This window comes from Hirundo rustica, chromosome 5, assembly GCF_015227805.2.
Source record: "Hirundo rustica isolate bHirRus1 chromosome 5, bHirRus1.pri.v3, whole genome shotgun sequence".
NCBI lineage: Eukaryota > Metazoa > Chordata > Aves > Passeriformes > Hirundinidae > Hirundo > Hirundo rustica.
The window spans coordinates 40632645-40660512 of record NC_053454.1 but is presented as its reverse complement, the minus strand read 5'-3'; the positions used below and the strand labels follow the sequence as shown (position 1 = coordinate 40660512).

The window sequence follows — 27868 nt, the reverse complement described above, 5'->3', positions numbered from 1 at the left end:
TGTCTTGCTACCAAAAAGAGCGACCAATGCAAGTGAAACATGTCAGCATGTGGAATTTGTCCTGCCAGTGGCTCACCTGAACCACGGCTCTCCTCCCCTGCAACTATATATCCTCCACATACAACGGAAACAAGTCAGGTCTTGCACCAGTTGTACAATATGACTGTTAGTTGAAACTAGGAGTTCATATAAACAGTAAGTACCTTAAGGTGAACTATTTAATATCAGAAAGTTGGATTTTTTTTTCATCTCACTGTTTCCTTTACTGTTTCTCCATTAACAGGGAAGTCAGTTGTCATTTAAGGCTCCCTAAAGCAACATGAATGAACATTGAAATGTTATTGCCTTCTGCCTGTTCCTAGAATTAACAGCAAAAGGCAGCAGCCACTGACTGCTCAGCTGTTCAGCAAGATTTGCTGAAGGGTTAGAAAGGTAACAGGAATTTCAGTCAAAGGCTAGACAAACTACCTCCTTCAAACTCTCACATGTCCTACAAAAGTAAACATGCTTCTGCACTTAGAATTTTCCTTCTGGGAAGACAAGCAGAAAGATAACAAACCACATATGTCAGTTATTATGCACATCACTTGGCATCCTCTGGAAAGCATTCAGAAAAACTATGGTGATGAGTAAGGTATAAAAGCCTATATAAACTTTTTTAAAAATTGCAAAGAAAGTAGTAGCAAAACCTTGCTTCAAGGGAGCTTTCTTGTAGATGCAAAAAATGATAAAACCAAATCAGATTTAAATGAAAAAAGCATTTTCTATGAAGGAAAGATGTTTTTTTTCTGATTCTCCTGGACCTAGTCATGTCACTCTTTAATAAAGAGCAATTTCTGATAGAATTTACTATATTTGTCCCTAAGCTCCTGAAAGAGATGCTTTACTCTTGACTCTTTGCAGAGCTGAATAAGAATGATAAGACAATGATTGTTTGGAGAAAATTAAGTCCATATACAGCAAGAAACTGTTTAGAAACAAGAAAGCTTTCCACAATACGAATATGTGTATGTGTATGACAGCTTGAGACAGCAACATCAACCTAAAGTAACCTAGCATGTGAAAAAAGCCCCAGTTTTGGTTGGGTTTCTTTAAAAGCACTTCCCTAGAGAAAGACCGTGCCTACAAGTGATGACCGTCTATGATATGCAACTATGATATGCAATTCATTGAATGCACTTAAGTAAATTCAAATGCTATTTAATAAAAATATAAATGAGGAAAAAACAGAGAGAGAACACCATAATGTTAGCAAAGTCACACTAGTATGAAAGGTTCCACTCCCAATAAAACATCAACTCTATCAGAAATAAATTACTTTATTAGGGATTCTAAAAACAGTGCAAGTGAAATTGTTACTTTGACCTCAAAAGACCTTAAATTATATCCTAGTGAAGGAACAGTAAGTTATTTTGTCTCTGCAGTTATCCGTGAGGGTAAATTTCACCTAAGTTTTGAAGCCAGCTTTTCAAATCTTAAGTAGATCTAGGAATAACTATCAATACATCTACCTTAACTCAAAAAAAGTCCCCAAACACCAGGACATTCAATAGAAGTTTGATTACATCTGTTTTGTAAGGATTTGAAGATAAACTGTAATTAGAAGATAGTAGGGTTTCTAGAAGATCCTAGTAGATGAGGCTTTGAAATTTTAACCAGGAGGGAATTAACAGATGAAACAAAATTAAAATAATATTAGCAAGCAAATAATTAGCCATCAAGCAAGATTCTCCCTGCAGATTTTCTTGTTAAAACAGGTCAAACAACCAAAAACAGTAACAAAAAAACCAACACCCCCTGCCCCCCCCAAAAAACCTAAACCCCAAACAAACAAAAAACAAGTAGAAATCTGCAACAGTTCCAGAGATGAAACTATTTTCCTCAGCTGAAATGTTTTATACAAAATGGTGTATACACCCAATGAGTGTACTGGGAACTGTCACTGAGTAAGCATATCATTCAAAGCCTCTCAAACTGCAGAACTCCAACAGGACTACTGAGGCAGGGGAATCCCAGAATCTGCACAGGGAAACTAAAGGTCCCACGAAAGATTCACAGGCACTGGCCCAGCCATCTTCCCCCACATGGGAGACAGCAGGGTCAGAATGGAGCAAGACATTATCCAAAGTAAAGAGTGGCAGCTGCTCCTCAGAAACAATTGGATCCTTCTCAAGCAGGTTATCAAAAAAGAAACTCATACTTAAGAGACCTGCATGAATTCATGATTGGACTTGAGGTCAGGGACAACAACAGTGCAAGGTATTATACTTCATCCATTATACCTCACTCCTGCATCAGGGGTTAGCCTCAAGCTAGTATAACAGTAAACTGATCCTGTTTACTTTTAGACAAGTAATAGCTGTATCTGGCCATGCCAACAGGACGTATGGTTTTCCAAAACTAGGGAACGTAACCTAGCAGAATGGTAAAAACTGCTTCTTGATTATGACTAAGAAACAGTAAGTCCAAGTGGCTCTTATAAACATCTCTGTGCTATAAAAAGAAATTGGGTGCTAATGTGAGTCAAACAGAGGTATAATTTCCATTTTTTGTCTGTTTAGTCATCTCTCCAAGCTTTACAATTCTGTTGAGTTTCCTAAATAAACATTATTATTTTCTTTCATCTACCATTGTAAATGCAAAGTAAAGGACAACAATTGATCATAATTATCTTATTAGCAAGGTGAACCCTTAATCAGGATTCTGGTCTAAGTCAAATCCAGAAATCTCTTCCCAGAAGTCCCTGTGAACATAGTACTAAATTTAAACACTACAGCAAAAAAGCTGGTATCCACTAAAGATCTTTGAGGAAACACTGCCAGGAATTCTGATAATGACAGCTGTCACCTTTGCTGATAAGAGCCAAGGAAGCACCCAAGGTGTCAGAGAAGTTATCTGGACCACTGGGCTCCAAGGTTGTTGGCCAACAGTTTGAAGTCCTACTGACTGGCCAACAGAAGCGCCATTCCTCATGAGTCACTTCTGGGGCTGCCATTGCTTCACATCTGCAGCAATGACCTGATCAGCAGCACAAAAGGACCTGCCCTGAGGAGCTTCTCAGGTGACACTGACTTGGAGGGAGCTGGTGGCTGCTGGATGGCCCCAGCCCTGCAGAGAGACTCGTGGCACTGGTCCCACCCAGCACTCAGAAGGCCCTGCTGGCTGCAGGGGTCACCTGCTGGGAAGTCCAGGATGCTCCAGGCACAGCTGGGGCTGCAGGCCAGGGACAGCCCTGCAGGGACGGGGCTGGGGCCCAGCAGGTGAGAGGGAGATCAGAGTCAGGAGTGGATCCTTGCCGTGCTCGAGGCCAACCACGTCCTGAGCACGAGTGTGGCTGCCAAGCACAGGGAAAGGATGGTGGCCCTTGGCTCAGTAGCACATGAGGCTTCATCTGGAACTCTGTGTGTCCACATCTGGGACCTCCTGGAACAAGACCAATCTCGACAGCCTGGAAAAAATCTGGAGCAGAGCCCAAGGGTGGTGCAGCATAGGAAAGAGCAGGCAGGGGGAATGGAATTTTTCCCTTCAAATACCTGCTAAGGAGCCACAGAGAAGACAGACTCTTCTCAGAGATGCAGAGAGGAAAAGGACAGGAGCCAACAAGTTGGAGCGAGGGCAGAGCTGTCTGGGAACTGGGGAAAAAAAAGTTTCCCAAAGAGGGTGGATAAGCCTCGACTCAGGCTGTTGCAACTGAGGCTGCAGAAAATCCATCTCTGGAGACCGTCAAGACTTCATGGGAAAAGGTCCTGTCCCATTTTGAGGTCGCCTGCTTTGAACAAGGAGTTGAGCAGAGACTTTCAGGGGTCCCTACCGATCTGCATTCCTCCTCGAGTCTGCATTGGGTTGGTTGGTTTGCCTTTAAGAGGTGAGCAAATGTGGGAGTGAGGTCGACAGGGGAACCTGTGAACCTTTTTTCTCTGAATGAGAGGGGCCTGTCTGTGACAGATGCAGGCACAGGCATAAACAAATGGATGAGGAGAGGATGACAGAGGAGCTCTGCCAGCAGTACAAATACCTGTTATGTCCAAGAATCTGGACACCTCTCTTTATCTCTTGATATTTTCTCAAGGAACTTCCTTCCCGTTTCCAAGATGCTTCTCCCCCCCGAGGCCATTTGCATAAGGGACTAATTATAATCAGGGCTGTTCAAGCAGCAAAGATGTGGGTAAGGGAAAACCTGTTTGATCATCAAAATTGCTCACTTTGGAGAGGAGGATTTTAGGTGATTATACATGCAGATGTGTATGCATACATACAGGGGTTATTTTATTTTGCTTTTTAACATTTACTGTTATCATAAGGTGTATCCACACATCCTTTTCATACTTCTGTGTTTAGTATAATTATTTACAGAGTGGTCCCATGACTAGACATTTTCAGAGGTCCCTTGCAATGCAGTATTTTCCCCAATTCCATCTGATGTTTATCTTGTGGATGCTTATAAACACAAAAAGAAAAACCTCTTCAGTCATAACAGGGCAGAAGCCAGTGACATAAATGCCAGGGACAAGATTCTAATCCTGTTGATAGCAGAGATAAGGTCTCAGATAGAATAAAGAAAAGGAAGTCTTATCACAGTATCAATCTTTGGACCTTCCAGTAAAAATTTTAGAGCAGTAAAGATGAATGGGCAAGTCCTTAGCTTTTGCTTCTTGCTGATAGCCAAAATAGGATCCAATAGACAGTTCTTTTCAAACCCCAGAAATCACAAGAACATGAAATACTAAAATATTTACACTGGCAAGGTCAGAAGATTAAACAAGCCTCAGTTACTTCAACAGTAACTTTTTAACAGTAAATTTTACAAGAACATACTGAGTTTCTCCCTGTACAGCCTCAATTGACAAAGGCTGACTTTGGAAAATTTCCCTGAATCCTTCTAATCCCACATATAATTCTCATCCCTTTGAGAAAATGAACATGGATACAATTAGACTGTTCAAGAAGAATTTAGCAGAATATCAGACTCTGTACAATAATAAAGAGCTTTTCCCATTTCACTGAGGCCCTATCCTTACACCTCATAAATGCCAAGGTAATAGCTGACAGAAACAATTTTTCAGTATCCAAGAACGCCAGACAATGAAGCGGCAAACTTCACAACAAAACCCATGTATGAACTTTATCATTTACATGGATCAAGTTGCTGAAAACTATAGTTTACCATTTCAAACAAATTACCTGGTCCAATGATTAAGCCAGACTCAATAGTAGATGCTGAAAAAACCCATCAGCCACATCACAAAACCCGAGACCAGCAGCTGCTGTCTGTCTTACTTAACAATGGGGATTGCTACCAAAATCCACATGCTTCTCCCTGGTCACATTTCTCTGTAACCACCAATACATAGGCATCTTAAACCCAGTAAAGTCCAGTTATGACACGCTGTCCTCGACACCACACCATGTCCTAGATTTAATGTAAAAGATAAAAGACACAGTGAGGCTGGCCCAAGAGACCCTGCTAGGAGCCAGCCTGATTAGCAGAAACAATACAACACAGCAGCCAAACTGAGGCTTGAAGCATTGCTGTTATTTCATTCAGCAAAACTGTTTTCAAATGTAATAGTTGAATAACTGGGTTAAGTGCATTGCCTATGTTATGAACCTGACAAGAGGAACCAGCTGGAAACTGAGATGGAGCTGAAGCTCTTTTATCATCACAAGTGAAAAAATCTGGATACCATAGAACACAAACTGTCACAACAACAGAGGGACTAAGATCAGATAGTAAAAATGTTTGCAGGTGTCTTTTGGCTACAATCCAGAAGATTGAATCTGATTCAGCATGGAAACTAAAGTAAATCCACAAATTTACCTGCAACTCTATGCAGGGGGTACAGTAGAAACTAAGGACTATCACTGAAAAAGAGAGGAAAAACAATATTAGTAAGAAGATACAAATGGAAAATGTTAAAGCTCCCTCATACTGAACTGGAATGGGGCAACGCTGAATGTATACACAGACTGGGGAACGAGAGGCTGGAGAGCAGCGCTGCAGAAAGGGAGCTGGGGGTGCAGGTCCATGGCAAGCTGAATGTGAGTCACTGAGCCCTGGTAGCCAGGAGGGCCAACCCTGTCCTGGGGGCATCCGGCACAGCCAGGGGAGGGAGGGGATTGTCCTGCTCTGCTCTGCACTGGGGTGGCCTCACCTCGAGTGCTGGGGGCAGTTCTGGGTGCCACAATATAAAAAAGATACTGAGCTGTTAGAGAGCATCCAGAGGAAGGCAAACAAGGATGGTGAAGGGTCTTGAGGGGAAGCTGTGTGAGAAGACTGAGGTCACTTGGTCTGTTCAGCCTGCAGGAGAGGAGACAGACAGCAGACCTCATTGCAGTTACAACTTCCTCACAAGGGGAAGAGGAGCGGCAGGCACTGATCTCTTCTCTGTAGTGACCAGTAACAGGATCCAAAAGAATTACCTGCAGTTGTGTCAGGGGAGGTTTAGGTTTGATATTAGGAAAAGGTTCTTCACCCAGAGGGTGGCTGGGCACCAGAACAGACTGCCCAGGGAAGTGGTCACAGCAGCAAGCCTGACAGAGTTCATGAAACTTTTGGACAACACTCTCAGGCACATGGTGTGACTAGGGGTGTCCTGTGCAGAGCCAGGAGTTGGATTCAGTTATCCTGAAGGGTCCCCTCAAACTCAGGATAGTCTGTGATTTTGAGATTCTGCATATATGCACACCAGGTGACAGTTCATTTCCTTTCCTACGACACATGTTGAAAAGGGCCGAGGGAAAGCTCAATACATAAGTAAATCAGTTTCTATCATGTGTATAGACAGACTGGTTGAAATGATTCTAGGACTCCAGAAATTTTAAGGATTTTATCATTCTCAAGGCCTAAGCAAGTTAAATAGAAAGCCATCTGAGCTTCAACCACGTTTAAGAGGATTAATACACCTTTATCCTCAGAGTCTGTATGTTGTTCTATACTTAAGACAATGTCAAAATTTACAGTTAATTCATGTTCCGTTTTGAGTTCTGCAATATGAACTCACATACCTCCAATACTAACAAACCATAATAAACTTGTTTAAGTTTAGGACTCCTCTCGGGTGGAAAACAAAGTCATAGCTGAGAACAACATGGAGCAGAACTAATGGCAAAATAGCACTTTTGCTATTTTGAACAAAGTTGCTGTCTTTAATAAATCTTATAACTTTACTGAGAGTTACACTGATTTATTATTATTTTTAAATAGTGCCTGGAAATGAAGACAAGTATTTTATTAATTTATCTTACAGGAAACTGTGTGTGGTCTGTATTACAGTTACAATTTCAAGCTAGCATTGCAAAACAGACTGCTACATCTCCATATGAATCAGCAATGAAGCCAATCATTGCTGCAAGAAGCTAAAATCTGAGAAACAGCATCAAAACTGAAGAGGCTCCAACATTCTCAGTGCATGCTGTCAAAATACACAATAGTTGCCCAGCTGTGTTCTGTACATGTTGTGTACATAAAGACAATGCAAAAATTATATACAAAGGCCTTCCTTAAGTTGATCAGCTCACTCCATGAGGAAAAAAAAAAAAAAAATCAGTAGAAAACAGCACAAACTAATACTTACAGGAATAAGTTCAGGTGCCCAGAATTCAGAGAAGGAACATAAGTCATGCCACAAAGGACAAAAAGTAATTTGTACTTTGAAACAAGCCCCTATGACACAGTGAATATTTTTATTTTTGTTTAATCCTTTGCAGAAGTCCCTGCAACTAGAATATTCTCACAGTTGTGCTGAAACATATGAAAACAGAGACTCTTAAAAAAATCATGCTGAACAAGAACATGCAACCAGAACTAGAGACTTAAGTTTGGACATATTTTCCAAGCACTTTACAAACCAGCACACTCTCCCTTCATGTCGCTAATCTACAGTCTCTTTGCTGTGATAATAATCAGCAACTGAAGACCCCATAACTATCAACCTAAGAGGCCAAGCAGGCCCAGATGAGGTGAACAACACCATGTTGGCTTGGTGCAACACCTGCAGTACACAAGCTCTCCTCCATCTGAACTTTCACAAGTTCTCTCTGAATTTACTTTACTGAAACATGGCTGACACAGCAAGTGTGTACTTCCGTATAATTTAAATTCAGATTTCTCGGTTCAAAACTACGGCAGAGGGGCATTATGTGGAAAGGTGAACAGAGAAAAATCCATTTATATCAAATGTTTTTGAAGTTTATCTCCTTAGTTCAGGTATCTCTATGAAACACTAACTCATTGAAGCATGAAATATCAAATACCTCCCCTTTAAAACTCATTTCCTGACACAAGAATATGATCTGCTACTCTTGGAGTTACCAGTCTTACATATCTTACTCGTTAAAATCAGGCACCTCAATTTTTTGCCACAAGCAGAAGCCATAAGAACAGTGAACTGTGCAGAACTGTTTGTAAATTGAATACACAACTATTTACCAACTACTTTTGTTACACTTGCCAGGCATCTCACAATGTTACAGGAGAATAACCTGCTAATACACTGCAGACTGAGTACATGGGAAAAGAACAACAAAGAAAAATCCACAAGTGACATCTATCACCCAGGCATGATTTCTCTTTGTGTAAAGCTAACAGAATCATAAGCTACTACTGACACAGAGCCAGCTGAAAATCTGAACGGCAGCAAGAGACATAATGCAGCTAAATGTCCCTTTTTTGTGCTTTAAAGAGTTCCATAGGCTCTTTCTTCTAAATCTTTTCATTAATTACACTGTCTAGTAGCATCCAGCATTTCTTGCAGAGGCTAAATTTTTCTTGTCGCACATTGAGCTTGATTTCCCCTTCCCGAGCCCCATCAGCTTAAAGAGAAAGTGGCTACTTTGTGGAAGACTGTGGAATCTACATCCAGTAACACGCTCTGGGCAGTAAACAAAATTACTATGGGCTACAAGTTGTACCTACACTTACCCACACAGGAATTAGTTCGAACTTCTCAGCACTCAAACACGCAATTTTATGTAGCAGTACACTGATTACTCTGTTACAATCCCCTTCTAGAGCTAGATTTGTTGCTATTCTAAGGTCTAGCTGGATGATTACAACTTCTGACACAATAAAATCATCATCCAGTTCTTTCAGGCATGCACATTACAGGAAGGTACAGTAAGTACAGCTAGGCATCATTTGTATTATTACTGAGGATTTTTGGCATGGTAGTTTAGACACAATTTCTAAGAGAGCCACAATACCATTGGGAGGAAATATTCCTCCACCATCAAATTTGTTTTTAAATTAAGACGAGTGCAATACCATGGACACATGTATGTTCATATGCAGAGCCTCGCTCAATTGTATAAAAAAGTGATGACAACTTTTGCAGGCAGAAGTGTCTAATTGTGATTTGACCTGGGGATACTAAACACTTAGTTATAAAACAGACTTTGCTGAGGTGAATGTCAATATTACAGTGGCACAGGACTGACTTCATACTCACTGGAGCAGCAGTTCTTCAGGGAAGGGAACAGTGAATTCTGGGGAGCCAATCTGTTAAACATTGCTGAAGAAACACGGCAGTGATGTGGGTGTTCAGTGCTCTGATTTAACAGTCATTTGAAATGAGTATGAATAGACAGCATTACAAATATGCAGGCTGTGCCTCAACCACGGAATTAATCAGCATGTCGTGATTTCTGGAAAGTAACACTGCCTTGAGTGGACAGAGAACTGCACCAAAACGAAAGGACATAAGAGGAAGGGATGGGAGAACCTCTGTGGACTAATGTCTGTCTTGTCGGCCACGGAGGAAAATAAAAGCTATTTTTACTCCTTTAGAAGTATTTCAAGCAATTATGTCCTGTTTACTTTGGTGCCAAGCAGTGCTTGCTAGAGTCAGGTCTCCTCTACTGCAAACAGCAGTACTCTTTAGCCTACAGGTTTCAAGGTCACGCAGTATTAAACTTGCAAACGCATTGGCACAAAGAAGGTAATAGGTGTTGTCAACAATACTGACACATCTTCCTGAAATAATCCATGTTTTCATATTCATTAGAAAATTCAAATTATTTTTAAATGTGTCATGACACAAAACAGAGGCTATAAACCTACATGTTTCTCAGTTAGGGAAAAATTATTCTTATCTATGAGCTACTTAGAAATCAGATAACTACTAAAATAAGTACTGTCATTTGACAGAAAAAGGAATCCGAGACACACAAATGAAAAAAATCTTCTACCTTAAATAGACAGAAGATATGCTTGAACTGTACAGCATTCTGGGATCTGCACAGTATGCACACACCCCTCTGTCTTAGAGGGTCCAGTGCATGAAGTCCAGTATGGTGCATCAGAACATCAGCTGGTTCAACACAGTTTTTCTTAAGTAGTCATGACTTAACACAGATGTACATACATTTTTAATGTAAATATTTTAATATACGTTCAATGCTTCCTTCTTCTGTACTTTCCATGCCCCTTGTGGAACAAGTAAATCTAACTAAACCCATCTTCATTTTTCGGCATTGTGAGGTCAGACACCGTATGAAGAACTCAAATCAATGTTTACCAATATGTTGTTGAAGTGAAACAAATCAATTTCAATAATTATAGCTCACAGAACTCAGTTAAATTTTCCTGTCCATTTTCAGTGCAGTTGATAAAGTTTTGCTTCTGTTTTCATTTTAAAATAAATTGCTTTGATTATATACATTTGAGATTTTTTCCCTTTATTAAGCGAATTCTAGCTATCTAGAAATCACTGCATCTTGAACCTGGAAAAACACAAACCAATGGATCCCAGCTTCGGTATCCCATTGCTTTTCAGAACCATTAAAAATTACTTCAGTTTTGATTTGGATGTTCAATATATTAAATTAGCACTTTGTTCCACAGGAATAGAGGCCACTGGACAGAGGGAAACTTCTTTTGCTTATGCAACTTGTTGGATACCTAAAGCATTTCGAAAGATTTCCTTGCCCAGAAAGTCTGGGATAAAAAGTTACTTCTTATAAATATGTACATTTAACCTTAAAGTATTGTGGATGAGAAGTGCATGCAACAGTAAAAGCAGGAAAAACAGTTTCCCACTTTTAATCTGGACAAGACAAAATCCCAATCAGTCTCCAAAAAGTGAAGTTACCCAATTTTTTACTTACATTGCGCTCTCAGGGACTTCTGTATCCCAGAACTCACTACTGGGCTGTAGTTTGGGGAAAGAATTCCTCCAGAAAGTGCAAAAGGATGGAGTGAAAAAGGCAGCAAAATTGTAACCAAATAGAAAACACTGAACATTGCAAGAAGCATTACAAACACATACAACTGGGTTTGTGTTTTTAATAGATTATGGCTGGCCACTTCGTCTGCTTTGCTCAGTTTCTTTTTTTTCCTCTCTCACTGCTGCTTTGGCTCTTTCCCTATCTATTCCCCAAACTAAGGCTAAATGCCAGTGATACTTGATAGATGAATTGCAGTTCCCAAGGGCAGTCTGGATATAAATTCAGATCCAAAGTTCAACTCATAATAACGAAAATCTTTCAGAAGTCTCAGAGAAATAACTCTGGTTATTTCAATGTCTTTCCTTTCCAACACCACTCTTGTCATTTTTTTGTAGATTCATTTATGTTTACCACTACTCCACTATTAACATCATCTCTGTTGAAGTGCTACATAACACAGGCTCCTCACAGAAAAGCATCAGTCAGTATTTTCCATACAACATGTGTGTGGTAAGTAAAATGGACATTACTCTGAGATTTTAGAGACAGAAGAGCCATAAAGGTAAGGATATTCATAAACATTATACACAGGAGAAAAACAGGCCAAGATTTTTCTGGATTTAGTTATAAAGTTCCATCATATTCTAAAACCTGGAGTCTTCACAGACCTTAAGAATCTGATTACAAATGCTGTCTTCCAAATCTGATAGACAAAGGACAGTACAAAGGGCTGAGAAAGGGAAACAGAATCATTCCTAAGAAAGGCCCACCCCAGGCAGGAAAAAATGTAAGGAGTTTTCCCGCAGTAGCTTTGGGCATTTTTGTTATGTGCACGTTTTCTTTGTTTCATCTGTTCTAGGAGGATGATGCACCACATGAGCAATGCCAATGTTTTGTTTGCCCAATACTGGGTCAAACAAATGTGCCTGCATGGGATTTTTATTGAAAATCTCATGTAACTAAAATGTTTGCATGGCAGCACAAAGATACAAGGCTGAGTATAGAGACACACTACATTTTATTCTGCCTCACTAACCAACCACAACAAGCAGATAAAGGAAGGCTTGTCATATAAGAATATGTTACTCTCTGTTAATAAAGCAACTGTCCAAAGCCACATTTCAAAATTACTAAACAAATAGTTTAGTAGTTGGTAAAGGACTGAAGAACAGTTTTTGTAATTTGCCATTTTGAGCCTGGGCAAGGCAATTCAGCTATTTGGGTTTAGATATTACTTGTTCTTCAAATAAATCCTTAAGGAATTTCCCCCATCTTTAAATTTTCAGCTCCCATTTCTCAACCTTTTCGTCTCTCTCATTACTATTTTTTCTATATAAAAGTATTAAAGCCCATAATAACAGATCGAACCTTGACAGACTCATTCTTGCTCTTGATATCTGTTGGATATTCTGTTGGAAACAGAATCCAGTACAGAGTCCATGACTGAGTTCTTCACTGAACTAACTTCTAGAAACAAGTTCCCGCCTAAAAATGGTATCACAGTTCTCATTATGCTTTATCAGAAGAAGAGATTACTTATAAATAGAATGCACTATAAACATGATGGCAAGTCATAACATTCTTGCTAAATTTCTCTTAAGGAAAAATGTAATATCTATGAACAAGCATGGACACAAGACAACCTAAATGAAACTTCCAAATTGAACTATGCACTGAGTTGAATTTTGATGAGGACCAAAAATATCAACCTTGCCTCTCACTAAGATGTCAGTCACTATTTTGTTAACAACATAGATGCCCTGCAGAACCCAGAGTACAATCAATTATATTAAACCAAGCTCCCAATTTTTTTCAGTAGGCTACTGGTTTAAGCAGAGAGACAGACGAATGTGGCAAGAAGCAGATTCCTGTTTGAGACTATTCCTGTAAAAGTTTTAATAGAATTCAAAAAGCTTGAAAAAAATTCTTGTGCTTTATGTCTGATTCAGCTCATATTATTAGGTTAGTAATTTTGTTTGGGAATATTGAACGCTCTCTTTGTGTGCGTTGAGATTGCTTCTTTCATGTTGTACATACGGTACCTTTGAGGAATGTCTCATTCACTCGAAAACATAGTTCTAGAAACAATGTTTTGTCTACTACTCTGCCCCTTGTCATGTTGCTTTAGAAGTAGAGGAGGAGAGCTGATTCCGATAGGGACAGCTTCCTAGTACATTCACTTTTGATTAAAGACAATGTTATTCCATTTTTGCGGTAGGCAGAAAATTCTGCTCTATTAACAGTCTATAGCACCCTAATGAAATCTGGCAGAACACAGAAGGAAAACTGGGTTCCTACTGAGTTCTCTGAAGGAGCCAGAGTCAAACAGGAAAAGCACAGGCAAGATGTTAAGCAGGAGCACTCAGACACAAGCCTGACCACCAAGAAAAATGAAAATCTTATTCTATGGGGTAAAAGTTTTCTATTATAAATAATAATATGACACTTTCAGTAGAGGCATATTAAACATATTTTTTTCTGCACCATTTGTGAGTCATAATCCCTTGTCTATTACTATAAACATAGTGTCACCAGTTAGTTTTGCCTAAGTAGCCCCCACTGGCTTGTTTAAACTGGAGCATTCCTTTTTAAAGACTCGTTTCTTTTTTAGTTACTTTGCATGCAGTGCGAAACAGTGCACGCTCTACTAAAACAGAGCTGCACAGGAGGAGGCCAACTGCATAATAATTCCTGAAGAGACTGACAATAGCTGGAATTAAATTACGCTTGCATTTTTCTTATGTGTTTCAATCTGATTTGTCTTAATAGCATGTTTGCAACACGTTAATTATCAGGACTTGACACTGTACAGTTGGCTTTTAGTAGAAGAGTGATTTGACTAGGAAAGTGAAATCTAAATAACTTAGATGCACACAAATGTTTGGCAAAAATTTAGATTTGCAATTAAGCAGTCTTTACTGCGTTACCTACTAACTCAGCATTTCTAAAAATGACCATCATAAACCGCCATATCTCAGATATCCTTTCATTTGTCTAGTAGTCCTACTAAATCATTAGAGACAACCTATGCTGCACAAAAATCTACACATTACATAAAAACCAAATGAATAGTTAAACACAAAAAATCCACAGAGAAACCTCCAAGCTGAGCTGAGACCTGTTACGGTGTGGTGTGAGAGTCCTGTCATTGGCCTGTTAATGGGAGAGAGACCCCACACCAACAGCAGCACCAGCATTTCTCCCAAGTCAGTGAAGCTGTACCTCTTAAAGCAACTCTGAATTTGGCTCTCTTAGGTACAGAATACACCAAGAAGGCGACAGGAGCAAATCTCGAGTGCTGAAACTAACATATTCATGCATTCTTCAAGTAATCAGAAATTAGACTAAAATGTTATTTATAAAAAGAAGTGAGAACGAACTTGCTGACATCAATTTGTCTTTGAAATATCTTTAAGTAGTATAAAAGGCTTCCCATGATACTTCTATGAATTGTCTCTCTCACCCAGATCCCAGGTGTCAACTAGCCTCAGCTTCAACATATTCCAAATGAAACACTTTGCACATCCTCCCTGAATGTGTTCTTTTGGGGGGGTGGGTGTGCTGGACGATTTGGCAGAAAGCATTTGCTGTAATTAGACAAACACTTCAGGACAAACCGCTGAACAGATTTTCACTGAACTGCTGTACCTAGTTAGATTTGTGCTTCTGCTAATAACAACCAGTTTCAGCCCTAAAGATCTGAGATGCAAAAGACAACATGAATAATTCAGTGAGCATGGGGTTCTGAACCCACCTTTCCTTTCATAAAGAGAGAAGTAATGCACCTCAGGTATAAAGTTTTACTCTAACAGGGCTTAATCTTTCTTTCTCTTTCAGTGCTCTGTTACTAAGTGCTGTGTAGGTGTGAAAAGCCCTATTACCATGTAATTTTGTTGGGATCAGACTTCCAATTACCTGCTTTGCTTCATGTTCATTTACACAGAATGATCAAAATCTGTTTTATTTTCTAACAATAGCAAATTTTGCTATAATTATTTTTAAATGGAAATTTAAGGAATAGTGCCCTGGTTAATTCACACATGGCACCTATCCACACAAGAATAAAATACCATATTATTTATTACCTTTCTCATAATGAACTTTGTAATAAACAACTGAAAAACTAATTTGTTTTTTGACAATGGCAAACCTTTGAATAGAGAAAATCACAGAGTCGAACACAGAGTGCAGTCCTGTGTGGTAAGTGGTCTCCATAGCAACCAATAGATTTTTATGCTAAGTCTGGCCTTTAAAAACATTTCACGTTTACCATCGAGAAAAAGATGGCCTTGATTTAAAAATGATACAACAAGTATCTTGAATGTGCATGCTTTCTTTTCTCTCTTGCAAATAAAATTAGCAGACGTCCCTTTAACACTAAATCCTCTGAGAGCTGCGTGTCATCATTGACGTATGTGTGGGCCTCCTTTAGGCTTGGAATTTTTTTTTCCTTGCATATCATTGCAAGACTTGAAGCCCTTTCCCCCGCCATTTACCCCTCCTTGTTTTTCTCTATCCAGAACAAAAATAGAACATCAAGTTCTTATCTCAGTCAGTGATCATGGTGACAGTGAAAATATTATTGCATGCTTATCTATAGCAGTTTCAATCATACAAGCCCATAATAACTTGCAATAATGGAAGAAGTAGTAACTATAACTGCAATGCCTGCTACAGCCTAATTTACTTTCACTCCACAGTCAAGTGACTGAAGCCCCTAAAAGGAAATGTATTTTTAATAAAGAAAGATTCCAACTTAAGAATGTGTGTATGTAATTATTGACAATGATATGCTATAAAGAGTTGTATGATTATAATCATTAGCACTTAATGAGAATTTTTTTGCAACACTGGAATTTGAGTAACAGGACATGAGGGATAGACGTAGAGAATTATAACTGAATTTATCATTATCTTTTCAATTCTTATAGCCTGACAATACAGGGTACACGACTTTAACATTTAATCCAAAGCAGAGCTTGCATGCTCAAGTTATTCCTCTTGGCACGGGTGGAGGATGCCTCCTTTTCATTGATTAGGAATGCAGCCTTGAGAGCTTTGGATGAGTAGGAGGAGAAGATACAGAGAATATTTGTTGCTATTCCTGTAAAGGTAATTTCAACATGCATTCAGTCATCATCATGACAGTAATAGCACTTCATACATAGCCTTTCACATTATGGAATGTTTGGTCTCTGTGTTCCATTCCATCACAAATGCAGTAAAAGCATCACTCCTACCACACCGATTGCTTTTTCCATAATTTCCTTTGTGCAAAGTACGCTTTCTTTCCACTCTAACTTTAGAAAGGTCCTGTGTTGAGCCTCAGTGAAGAAGGAATCAAAGAGCCAAGTTCTGTTTGCCATGAAATATGACAATATAACAGAATTTATTACCCTTTTTGTTTCTTTCTACCATGTGATATTAGACTTAGGTTTCTCCAAAGATGATCATCAGTGCAGCAATATTAGTGCCTCCACTGTGAAGGAAACAGGCAACAAAACAGAAGCTAAAAGCTTCTGTATGAAAAAGCATGATCCTCAGTACATCTCTAGAGAGGACAGAGGTTTGCCCCCTGTAGAAAATAAATATGCTACAAATCTATTGAAGATACAGACAGCACAGCCACAAGGCCAGAGAATTCTCAGGCACTATGGTAGAGAAAGGCAGGGTAAGGACTGCCTGTCATTCTTTTTATTTCTTGCATCAGGATACACTATTGAGGGGAATAATTAATCACAATAACAACGTGTGATGCTATGCCAATGAAATCTTGCTTACGGTGAATGCTGTAGCATTAGTGCATGCACTGCTGCCACCCGCTCCTCCCATGGTCTTTTCTTCCACACAGATGGAGAAACACAGTGCCAGAGTTATGATTAGCATAGAGTTGGAGTTATCAGAAACAACTGAGCAGCTCCTGACAGACCACTTTTCCTATTTAGAAGAGAAATCAGAAAGACGCGTAATGCAACTTCATTGCAAAAGGATGAAAAAAGCAAGCAGAATGTTCCAAGGGAGGGTCCTACCTGTCAGATGCTTCCCTTGGCTCCTGATGTGCTGACAGACCTCCACAGAACTAGTAAGAACTTAAGATCTGCATTCCAGACCAAGCAGCACCACAAATTCCCTGGGAGCTGTGCTCTTAAAAGTATGACTACATGCCGTGCTTTGAAGGGGAAAAGTGAGTATTAATAATATGGGATACAGCAGTATTTCCAACAAGCTTACAGGGATACCACTGCAAAAAGACATCTTATGCAAAACGTAGGATAAAGATGATGGTATTGTATTAGCATGCCTCCTACCCAGAATCTCCTTCCTTCACATACTCCTAGAAGCTAACTCATTTCAATGTAATTTTTTTTTAAGCATTTACTCTCTTATCATCATATGTACTTTTAGCAACTCTGTTTTGATTGTACAGGCCTTTCATTTTCCCTAGTTGTCTAAGAGAAAAATTTCACATGGCCAGTTCTAAAATGGAAGAGAATTGATGTGTCCTGAATTAAATATCTGCTCTTGTTTTGTATTTTTTAGAGAGACATACATACCTAGAGAAGTGTTCCCCTAATGCAGGAGTTTCTAATATTGACTCATAGATATTCTAGTGAATAAGCCTGAAAGTCTGTGTTTGGGGAAAATGAAAAAGGTAAAACACCTGAAACTCTCATAAGGCAGATTCAACAGCTTTTTTTCTTGTTTCTAAGTGGAGATGCAGCAATGAGATCTTTTCTCAAGTATAGCAGCATACTGATTGTATTTGAAAGTGGCACCTTGTCATTAAATACCTGTCAAATATTCCAGCTTCCACAGTTAATTATAAGATAATATTCACTGCCTTGAGAGAAAAAAAGTCAACATAAATTTGAATCGGGGGGTGAGAGGGAGCAAGACAGTAGGCACAGCCACTAACCATCAGAGTCTACACACTATGTAGTCAGACCAAAGGTCCTCCAGCTGCTGTCCAGGATAAAAATAGTCACTCAGAACCGTTTTGATAGATATTAAAAAAACTTGTAAATGGACCCAACTTAGAAGTTCTATTTTATTATGCCACTGCCTCTTCCACACAGAGAATACGTGGTTGTTCTAATAAAAACAGATGATTGTTTTACATAATGTAATATCCTAGACCCTATTAACTTTTACATATAATCTGTTTTAATGTAGATGTGTCAGGAATTTAAAAATAAAGCCTAGTGAGAGCTCTAGGATTAAGCTCTTCTCACTTAGTTAGAATTGCTAACTTTGATTATAAATTGCTTTTAAAGAGCAAAGCACATACTGTAAGTCCTCCCAATGCCTCCTACTAACTGACATCAACAAGGCATCTGGGACAAGTGTATGCTAGTAATTCATCTTAATAATCTGTCAGCAAAGCTGTCCTAATAGGATGTGTCTTTCATTTTGATTAAAATGACCCTCTGAAATGTGGTCCTCATAGAAAGTTGACAAGCAGAGGCAAATTTTGAAGAGTCTGGCACTTCTAATTTTGTCTCTGGAAAATGAAAGTGCTGTTAAATACTCTTACATAACTACTCCCTCTGTTTGGCTGTCTTTGCACATGAAGAACTTGTCTACACCCCTTTGATAATCAATAACAAATAGTCTTCTTTGGGTCCATGTGACATTCTTTTATTTTTTATTTTCTGTCTCCATGGCATGATTTCTAGTATCGCTTGGGAGCGTCAGTAATTCAAAGCTGTAGTTAAATGAACTACATGTTTTCTTAAACATACAGCCATGCTATGAAAACACTTCTCATACCATCTGGAAGGCTTTAATCTTGGGATTTTTTTAATGTATGAGCTGATGGGGTACATCATGTTGTCCCAATACTCGTACACGTTAAACTCTTTAATATTAGATTTTTATTGTGCTGCCATGCCATGGTATTTCTTTAAGAATTTCATTTGTCCTGTGTCCTAGGACTAATCATCTTGAACTGGTAACAAAAACAGATCTAACATTTACTATAAGGATGTAAGACGGCAGATTTAATATTAAAGTTGTCAACACAGACTTTTGTGACTTTTCTCATTGGACTATAATACATTTCACTTTATGATTCTTGCCACACATAAAACACAATTTCAGTGTTACTATTCTAGGTCATGTTGAGTGTACATTAGAAAACATGGATAGTACCTTTAGAAGCTAGTTTTAGGCATCAGGCAACCCAAAAGTTACATCAAAAAAAAGAGCCCTGACTTGGAAAGGCAGTCGGGAAAAGAAAATGTTGCTGGTAGGCTGTCAGTAGGAAGATAATCACTGAATAAATAGTAACACCAGCTGAAAAATCCATTTAAAAAAAATCCACCAATTTTTTGCTTTTCAACCACCTAACTACAGATTGTTAGAAAACACAGGTTCTAAAACTTCAGCTAGCTCAAATGGAAAACAAACAAAAAACCCCCAAACCAAACAAAAACAACAAGAAAAAAAACACAACCCCCACCCCCAAAAAACAAACAAACAAACACAAACCCAACAAAAAACAACAACAAAACAAACACACACCACAAAAAACAACCCACCAAAAAAAAACAAACAAACAAAAAAAAAAAAAAAAAAAAAAAAAAAAAAACCAAAAAAAAACCAAACCCAAAACACACCACCCCAAGATACATGAGTATTTTTGAGAGGTTTATGCAAATTTCTTCCTCCACAATTTTGGAAGGGCTAGTCGGTAATTTCATTCATGCTCTGCTTAAAATAATGGGAGAATTTGGGCCTGTTCCAAGACAATGTGACATAATGCATAACATATGTTTCGTCTTGAACATATGCATGCTTTATTCCCTTTTTACTTTTCTAATCCCATACCTATATCCTGTCAGCATCAGCCTTAAAAATAAAAATGAAGAGACAAAACATTATCCCACAAATTCCAATTTACTGTCTTTGCTCATGAAGATTAATGATTAATAGGGTTTTGAATAATAATTTAATACCAGGAGCATGGAAATACGGGACAGAAAAAGAGAAGAAATATGAAAGTTCAGGTAGCAGTTTTAATACTGCTTACCTTCCTAGATAAAGCTAATGACAGCTTGAAACTTCCCCCCCCCCCCCCCCCCGCCCCTTTCTGTGCTACAACTTGAGTTATTCTCTCTAATGTGCAAGACAATTCCTTGACAATAGTTTCATCTTTGGGCCAACTGGAGATAAAGGGTTCATATGTATTAAACACAAGAAGTTCCAGATTCCCCAGCTCTATGATGGGTAATGACATGTGAGTCCCAGAATCAGGCTTTGTACACCTCAATCTTATACTACAATACTGGTATGTTACCACTCCTCCACAGTGTAGCTTTCCCTGGTAAAGGACTGGAGTCTTGGACTGTAGTTCTACTAACTATGCAGCATAACATGGGATTTTTGTCAGAAAGCAAAGGAAAAAAGTACTTCCTTCCACCTCCTCCAGACTCACCTTCTTATTGCAGGCTCCCCTCTGCCCCTTCCTTTTGGCCAGCCTTTGAGGATTTGAGCTGAAACATGCCAGAGGGGTGGAATGTGTGTGTTTGGAGGGGGGCTAGTTCTAAGGACAAACGTGGATCTTCAGTACAGTCAGAGATGTACCAATTAAAGGAAAAAAGCTAGAAACACACAGCAAATGTGAAAGGAAAAGCAGGGACCACAACTTCTTGTAGGAACACACACAAAACTGCACCAAAGACAGAATAGCAAAAGAATGGAGCAAAAAAAGGCATAAAACTTCCTTTTAATAAAGGCAGCAGTCTGATACTAAGCTGGATTTTCATATCTGTTTCCCAGTCTTCCTATTTTGAATGAGTGCTACAATTAGATTTTGGATGAATACCTTGAGAATTCAATGGAGTGCTTACCCCTGCATGGACTCCACTTCTTTTGTCTGGCCTAGGATATCAAAACCCGTCCTGAACACTGTTTCTTGTTATAAATCCCACGTGGATACTTGAAGCAGTAAACCAATACTGTTCCGACTCTCTGCAAGAGGAGGCCTACATAACCTACAGAGTCAAAGGAGAAACCTGTCAGCCTGCCCTGAACAGGATTCCTAAGCATCAGATGCTCAGTCCCTGCAAGTTTCTTCACTTGGCAGAAACAAAACCAAAAAAAGAGTAAAAATGCTACTTCTACTGACACTTCCCCTCTCCACAGAAATTAATTGTGTTTGTAGTAGGTAACTGTCATAGACTGGCATCAACATTCCTGTTCTTCAGAGAAAAAGACAGGTTGAAAAAAGAAATAGATCACTGAAGGAGCAAGGGAGAAGCCAAGCATGTCCTGCTCCAAAAGGGAATTATAAAAACAATTAAAAATTTAAAAAATGAGCCACAGATTCCATCTTCACAGATAAACTATAAGTGCTTGTTGTCACAATCATTCCACAAAAGTAAAAAATTTATGAGGGAACAGGCAAAGCAGCAGAATTTATGTTCTCTGAAGTACCCAGTCCTCCAAGTATCTTGCCAGTAAGTTAAGCAGAACTGTGTGAAATTTTACACTCCAGGTGATATTTAGCAACACTGCAGAATTTTTCAATTTAATTTCATCAAATGTCTTAAGGGGGAAAAAAAGCACCTAAAAAAAAAAAATCATAAAATCTCAACTGTATGAACAGCATTTTCTAAATATATTTTTAATTATTATTCTGATTGACCTTTTCTGAATTTTTCTTCCATTTATATTAAAGAAGACCTTCAAATATTAAAAACCAATCAAATAGTAAAGAAAACTATTTACTAAAAGCTCATTTAACCCTCTGTGTAAGCAAGATAGATTTCAAAATTGCAAAGAGATTAAATATTTGTCATCATTCCAGCTCCAGCACTAATAGGCTGACACAACTTTTTTCTTTCTTTCTTTCTACCACAGAAAATCTAGGAACATTAATCCCTGAGTTGTACTGGCAAGAAGGTACTTGGTCCCCCAACCCCAAAAGCACAGAAACAAGTTGTCCTGTACATTTGAGAGGCTGAATACTAGGAGAAATATTGGCTCTAAGAGCATAGCATGTGAGAGGAGAGACCATTCATGTTCACTTCAGAACAAAGCATGTAAAGAGGAAAGGAAAACCTTTTCATCAAATAGAATGAGCCACACTGGAGCCCAGAAATGAGTTTTCTGGTTTTGGCTCTACCTTCATGCATTCTGGGAATATCGGCAAGTTCTTTGAATTTCTGTCTGCTTTGATCTACCCCCACTAAAAAAAACAAACAAAAAAATATGATCATTCCTCTACAAAACAATTCAAGATGTATAGATGAAAAACTCCGTAACAGATATTAGAAGATTTTCTTCATTTTGCCTAAGATTCAGAGTCTTAAAACCTTCTTTAATTCAGTTCAGTGAATTATCCTGAAACATAAAAGTCTTTGGATAAAAACATTTGCATTTAGATACATTTAACCTTACATTAAAACCAAAAGATGAATAATCCTTTAATGCTCCTGTCATATTTATTAGCTCTGCTCAAGGTGAGCAAAAGCTCTTGGGAACAGCTGTGCCAGACATTCTTTCCCTTCCCCCATTCACTATTTTTTCTCTTCTTTAACTACAGGAGTTCAGTTCTAGCACTGTTTTTTCATACTAGGTTTTTCCCTCCTGGCACAAAAATCAGAATGCAGCAAAGACATAACAGATGACAGATAAAAGAAATAAGACTTACACTAAATTAACTGTATACAGAATGAAAGAGGTTCTTTCAACAACATTCTCTTGTTCAGAGACACATTCTGACCAATTCTATCATTAATCTCTACATCATTTAAATCCAAATATTCTCCCCAAAACTCAGCCTAATTGTTTCTATTTGTCCTCTTGGAATCATTTAGGTTGGAAAGCAGCTCTCGAGAACATCTAGTCCAACCCACTGCTCAAGCAGGGTTACCTAAAGAAGGTTGCTCAGACAAGTTTTGAGTATCAACAAGGTCAGAGACCCCACAATTCTTCTAGACAACGTTTCAATGTTGGACTACATTTACAATGAAAGGTGTGGCCATTGTCACTTGTTGCATCACTGGGTGCTACTGAGAAGTTTGACTCCCTCATCTGCATTCCCTCCCATAAAGGCATTTAGAGAGGTTCATGAGATTCCCCCAAGCCTTCTGTTCTACAGGCTAAACAGTCCCAACTTTCTCAGGCTCTCTTCACAGAAGATATGCTACAGTCCCTTAAGCATCTTCACAGTTCTTGCTCTACTCGTTCCTGAAGTCTGTATCTTTCTTGTAGGGGCAAGCCCAGAACTGGACACAGCACTCCAGCTCTGTAGAAGGGAAGTATCACCACCCTTGGCTTGCTGGCAAGTCTTCCTAATACAGCCCGGGATTCTGTTAGCCTTCTTTGCTCCAAGGGTGCATTGCTGGCTGTCACCCCACCATCTGTCAGGACCCAATGTCCACTCCACTGCAGAGCTGCTTTTCAGCCAGTCAGCTGCCTGCATGCACTGGTGCCTAAGGCTTCTCCTTCTCGGGTGTAGGACTTGGCACTTCCCTTTGCTGATCCCAGCCCATTTCACCAGCCTACTGTGGCTGGTCTGAATGACAGCACCATCATCCGGTGTATCAACCACTCCTCCCAGTTCTGTATAAACTCCTAATTTGGAAAGGTGCAAATTTATCCTATCATCCAGGTTCTAAAAAAGATGTCAAATAGTGTGGACCTCCATAGTATATCATAAAAGTCATTGAGAAACATCTATGGAGAATACATAGGCACACAGGTTAATTTTATTTCCTTTCACAGGCCTCAGAGTATATTCTATGGAAAAGTCTGCTTGTTCCACACTAATTACCTGAATCCTTGCAAGGCTTTTTGCTTGTCAGTGCAACAGAAGGGAAGGAAACACTGAGTAAAAGAAACAATTATGAGATTATACTACATTGACTTATTGGTGGGCAACAGCGCTATTTATGAAAGAAGAAGTAGAAGTACTGAGGAAAAACATTATGAAGAGAATGAGAACAGGAAACAAAATGAGCAAAAACTGTGGAAGGTGGAAGAATGAACGTGTCATCAGCATGAGAAATGAACAAGGACAACTTGCCATCAGCACAGACTGTCTTCTGTACCTGTGATCTGCTAAGGTCTTACAGCTCACTTACTTTCCAAAATCTGATTGTTGCAGATATTTCTTTCTTTTATAGCTCAATGATGACAGCTACAGAGTACTGCTAAGACAACACCTACACCAAAAAGCTCTGAAAATACTCCTCAATACTTCTCATTTTTCCCTTCTGTTTTGACTATTAGAGATGTGCTCAGAGTTTCACAGCATGAATGCCATTGGTAAAATGGAATCCCATTCCTGATTGCAGAGAACATAAAATCTTCAGCTGAAAGTTTTTCATCAGCTACAGCATACTAACATCCATTACACCTAATTTTTTTTTCTTTCCTATCAGTACTGCAATCAGGGATAAAATAGCCCATAGTTTTATTGATGTTATTGCTAATCAAGCCAGTAGTCTGGGGCACTAACTCCCATCACACAAGTCCATCTGCCTCTAATCTATTACCAGAAATGACTAATAATTGAATGATTAACACTATCTACCAAGACATATTAACTGAACACAGATGACCTTCAGGCTGCTCATCATTGTCTGTACTTCCTTCCCACCATCTACCTTGGCTGAAGGCACATCCTCCTAAGATCTGTTGGCACACTTGTACCTTGAGTTGCTTCCTAACAAGGCTGTTCCAGAATTATTTGGGTTAGTTTGCATATACTCTAAGTCAGTTTTTCTATTTTGAATAATTTTGACTGAAAACCACAATAGAACATTAACCTGTTCAGTCATGGAAACTGATCAGACAGGACAGAATTGTATTAACCTATCCTGAATTCACTAAGAGCATTATGTCTAACTGCAATCTCACTAGCAGCAGAAACCTTCTACATTACTTCAACCTTGCCATCTGCTAGAAAAAAAAAATTAAAAATTACTTTCCTAGCAATATTTTTTGTATGATGGATAGTGGGCATTTAACTCCTGCATTCCCCTTAAAAGCTCCTCCTCTGTATAATGAACCTAACTTCAGCATCTGATTTGTATACATAGACTTAGCATAAGTACTCACCATAACAGTTCTGTTTTAGCAGTAACATGATTTCACCTTTAAACTTAAGATGGAGAGAGAAACTGGTGGCATACTGGGTGTACTTAAATAGCAAGGTCTTTATCTCAAAACCTTGAGAATTTTCATCCTGCTGCTGAGAATGTGGACAGAGAGCATTTGGATGGGCAGCTGGCTAAGGCCAACCTGGCACTCTACCAGAGTGGCATGGAAAACACGATGATGATGATGGAGATAGTACCAGAATTGTAATTCATACCAACAAAACAAAACACTGGCCATAGAGCTTAACCTTGACTACATGGATTCCCAAGTATTAAGGAGTATAAAGAACATTTTTCATTGCAACTGCACTACAGATTTATAGTTCCACATGGCAGAATTCAGAACTTGCTCTTTGGTGGCCACGTTTGTTTGGATAGCATCATGAACCCCATCTCATTGGGAAACACTTTTGAAAATTCATGTTTGATGGGAATTTATTTCTGTAAAAATCTTAAGGTTCACTTCTGTTCTGGTCAAAGAAGCCAAAAAACAAATTTGGCAACATAACTAAGACCTACTCTGAGGCATGAAACCCTTTACAGAAAGAAATTCATATTAAATGTGTGTGTGTATATATATATATATATATTTAAAAGTCTCTGCTGCAACGGCAAGCACAAAGCAAACAAAACATGTGAGGCTTGCCTGTTACATAATAAATATGCATTCTGCTCTCAGTTATCTTGCTTTAAAACCAAACTAATCTGATGGACTAGCAAAGTTTCCCTGGCACGTACTGGTACAAGAGAGATAGAAGGGAGGAGCAAAAAGAAATGCAGAGGGATTGCCAAGCAATATCATATGACTTAATGCCAACTCTGTCCTCCCTGTACAAAATAAGATTAAGAAACATAATTTTTATGTCACCTGGCATTAACTTTAACTACACAAATCTTGTTAGGCCATTTTGCTAGTACAGAGTTCACTACCATTTTTAGACATACAAAATAGAAGATATTGAAGGCCCTTTATTTTTTTTTTTGAAGTAGCCATGTATTATAGGAAAGAAACCCTCCCAAGAATATCCCAGAATGAGATATTCCAAGTTTGCCAGTCCCAAGTTTACATATTATTTTTTCCATTTGAATGTCAAGAGGAAAGCAAGACACACACAAAACACACCAAATGAAAATAATCCTGTCACAAACCCAAAACTCAAATCCAAATCAAAAATATTGTCATAAAACCCCAAGTCCAAGGTTACTACCCCCTCCCACGTCCTTTTCAAGAGAATGAAGCTTCCTTGACAGTTTTACTGTTGCTTCCATTAAATTTAATGTAGCTATATGATTTGAGTTGCATCAAGCTGACCTCAAGAGGGATGACATCAGGATTTCTTTTCTCATTTTGAATGCTACATGTAGCCATCTCTGTCAAGCACTCTAACAAAAAAGAGACTTTCAGAAGAGAGACCTCAGTCTTATGCTTAGAAAAATCTTTGAAGTTCACCCAGTATTCTGTGGCACAGCATTCTGTTTTACATCTGAGACCTAGAATATGAGGAGGATGTAAACAAATATATTAGATCTTATAAGTAATCTCATCTCCTGAACAAAAAAAAGTGGTCTTTGTGGTATTATCCCACCCTGGAATGTTTATCTTTTACAGGTGTAAAAGATAAACATTCCAGGGTGGAAGAATACCACCTTTGCCACACATAAACAAAATAATCTATTCCTTCCCTCTGTTCCCAGAAGGTTGTGAATAAAAAAAAATAGTCTTACAATAGGAAAGAGCAGGATATATTTAAGAGAATGAAGAGTTGCCAGAGGGTTGCAGCTGCTGAGCACAGACTCCACTGCACACATATCACTGGCAGGTCTCACACTCCACACTCCCCTACTCACAAAGCAACTCCAGCATCATACAGGAGGCACGGAGTCTGCTGCTTCTGCAGTGGCAGTCCTAGCAAATGCCTCGTGTCATAAAATTGCCTTTGCTGGTACAGAAAATGATACCCCATTCTGAATATACTTTTAAGAGCTTCTAGGGGCATTATATCTCAAAATATACTAAATGTCTTTGCTTATTGACAGACCTACACACTCAGCTTAGGGTTTGAAAGTCATGCTAAAAGCATGTTAATTGTAATAATAATTTAAGTAGGGGCAATCTGTCACCTGGAAACCTGTATGCATTCAGTAGCAACCCTAGTGAGCCACATAAATATTCAGCTGATCATCAGGATACAGGACACTGAACACATCCCATAAAAGCCCTAGTGAACAGCCATGAAGATTTTACATTACTTCTACACAGTCTCTAAATACTGCTGAGGCTCAGTTATCCTATAATTTAATGAACTCTGCACCTGAAGAATTTACTGTGCTATAGGGAATGTATCTACATAAACTCATGATCATGTCAATCAGCATCCTAACATATGCCAGACCACAAAATTCCTGTATTGTAGTAATTAGTTCATGGGTATTAAAATAATTATTTCATTTGACCATACCAACTAGCAGTTTCTAAAGCTGTTAATAACATTAATTTGCAAACAATGGAGACTTCCTGTTTCAGGTGACACTGTAAAAGGTGAAATAGAGATTTCCTTTTCTTAGTTCAAATCTAAGAAATAAAATGGTTTACC

At 38.7% G+C, this 27868-nt stretch overlaps 1 long non-coding RNA gene across 2 annotated transcripts in view; it reads right to left on the bottom strand.

Moving 5' to 3' along the window:
• Positions 1 to 27868, bottom strand: part of LOC120752799 (uncharacterized) — a 164807-nt gene that overhangs the window by 64647 nt on the left and 72292 nt on the right. Inside the window, exons 2-4 of one of the 2 annotated variants that reach the window (XR_005700814.1) lie at positions 21015 to 21158; positions 17193 to 17332; positions 16640 to 17100 (exon numbers count right to left, since the gene is read on the bottom strand). This is a non-coding gene — a long non-coding RNA (uncharacterized LOC120752799). Of the gene's footprint in view, positions 1 to 16639; positions 17101 to 17192; positions 17333 to 21014; positions 21159 to 27868 lie in introns of those variants that run through there. The other variant, XR_009207843.1, reaches the window with a different exon arrangement.